The sequence below is a fragment of the Austrofundulus limnaeus genome, unplaced genomic scaffold, assembly GCF_001266775.1.
Source record: "Austrofundulus limnaeus strain Quisiro unplaced genomic scaffold, Austrofundulus_limnaeus-1.0 Scaffold45, whole genome shotgun sequence".
In the NCBI taxonomy this organism is placed as follows: Eukaryota; Metazoa; Chordata; class Actinopteri; order Cyprinodontiformes; family Rivulidae; genus Austrofundulus; species Austrofundulus limnaeus.
The window spans coordinates 1,875,726-1,877,810 of NW_013952447.1; the positions used below are offsets into that span (position 1 = coordinate 1,875,726).

At 41.9% G+C, this 2,085-nt stretch overlaps 1 long non-coding RNA gene across 1 annotated transcript in view; it reads left to right on the top strand.

Annotated features, from left to right (window-relative positions):
- The first annotated feature begins 37 nt into the window (after nt 1-37).
- The window catches only part of LOC106517185 (uncharacterized), a 9,671-nt gene continuing 7,623 nt past the window's right edge, over nt 38-2,085 (top strand). The window contains exons 1-2 of the long non-coding RNA XR_001310169.1: nt 38-140; nt 542-768. This is a non-coding gene — a long non-coding RNA (uncharacterized LOC106517185). The remainder of the gene's footprint in view (nt 141-541; nt 769-2,085) is intronic.

Sequence of the window (2,085 nt, forward strand, 5' to 3'; positions counted from 1 at the left end):
CTCTCTCTCTCTCTCTCTCTCTCTCTCTCTCTCTCTCTCTCTCTCTCTGTCTCTGTCTCCGCTCACAAACATCTATATTCACTGGTCCAGGTATCCCTGCATGGAATCTCTCATCCCACTCTTCTGATACCTGGAAAAAAGTAAGTAAAAATAAATAAATAAATAAATAAATAAAATCTCCTATCTGAAAATTTAACATTATACTTACCTGTAAACCATTTGCAGTTTTACTTTTTGTCTTTATCCCTGCATATGTCTCCTGCCTGCCGTTCCAAACACTTTCACAATAAAATACCTTTTATCTGTCTCATCTGGACTTTTGCAGCTATTGTTACACTGAACCATGTGAGGCTAAAACCGTACAATATGACAGGTTTAGTCAAACGTAACCTCCGCATGCTGTTTTGTCTTTGTTGAAACATGTCTTAGATTATCTGAGAACAGATTAGATTTAAAGGGCTTTAATGCAGCTGATGGATCAATTTGTTTTCCTGTGTGTTTTAGTGCGTCTGACAGTGCATCACTGACCCTTTCATTGCAGGATAAGGCTTTGCTTGTGCGTCCACTTTGATTTGATGACCAGAGAGAGGGCTGATTGACCTCCTGACCTCTTGTGAGGGGCGGTGCTCCTGGGTGTCCAGAGCCCCCCGTCGGAGGGTTAATGAGCGCCGGCTGCTCGGGCCATGGCTGGGGGACCAGACCAGATGACCACTCTCTGCTTTGACTCAAACATCCGTCTCCCCCTTTATGAGCCGGTCAGAACTTCAGGTTTGTTCAGCTGCTGCCTGTTAAAAAATAAAATCAGTTTAGCTTAATGCAAATATTTTAAATAAAGCTTGTCACAAAGGTGCTTTTCATAGTAGCACATGAACTGAAGGCCATTTGTCGCATTTTTATATAAAACAGCTCTGACAAGGAAGGCTTTTAATTGTATCGGAGTTGTTGAGTTATAAAAAGACTGGCATTTTCTTTCTCCTAATTAGCTCAAACCTGATCTTTTCCTTTATCTCTAAAACCTTTTCTCTCTGCGTTAATTCGCCCCGTGCGTCCAGTGCGTTTGACCGACGATGCAGTTGTGTTTCAGTGAACCCTCCGTCCACAGAAACCCAGCTTAATGCATCCCTGTCCCAGTGTGGACGCTGGTGAAAGTGAACAGGGCAATGAATTTTAAACTGCCAGAGGAACAGCTCTCAGACATGTGGTTTCAGTGTGTGAGTGGGTGGGCGTGCGTGTGTGCAGTTAGGATTTGTGTCTATGTATCAGCGTGAATGTAGGGGAGAWGTGCATTAATGGGAGGTGGGGTGGGAGTCAGCCCTGGATGTGTGAGTTTATGTGCTGAGGATAAAGACCTAGAAAAGCAGCCTAACTTAGCTGACAGGTGACAAGGGTTGTTTTCAATGGGGATTTTGTAATACCAACAGTGAGGAAAAAGGCCRGGGTATCGAGGGACCCCTGAAAAGAGAGAAAGAGGACTTTTCTTCTGGCAGAGAAGGAAGACAGAAAAAACCCTGAAGGCCCCGAAGGACTTAAGGATCCCACTAATCAAACTGCTCCACCGTCTAGCGCACTCATTTTTATTTAAAACACAGAAATGCTAAATCATTCCAATCGGATTGATCCCCCATGTCAGAGCTTGTGTGGTATTTTCATTCTCCCCTCTTCTGTCTTGTCCTCAACTTTGACATATCAGTCAAGCAAGGACAGAGCTGCAACAAAAAGGATGGATCCAGAGGCGGCCTAAGGGCTGAGAAGTGGCATTTTAAATGTTGTTTGTGAATTTGCATGCATTAACTCTTCCTCTTGAAAGGAAAAACTGAAGATTTGGGCGGGTGGTTGGAGCATTTTCCCTCAAAAATAAATTCACGAGGGGAAAAAGTGCCACTTTGAACCTAATCACAAAGAAAAGATTTTAATTAGAGATGTTTATTTATGTTAGACATCATGAAACAATAAAAAAATCTTAACATCTCACATTACAATAAATTAAACAAAAATATTTAAAGACATTATGATTTTATATTAGTAGGGCTTGTTGTGAAGGTAACGGAAATATACACGCACATATAAGTATGTATTTACCACTAT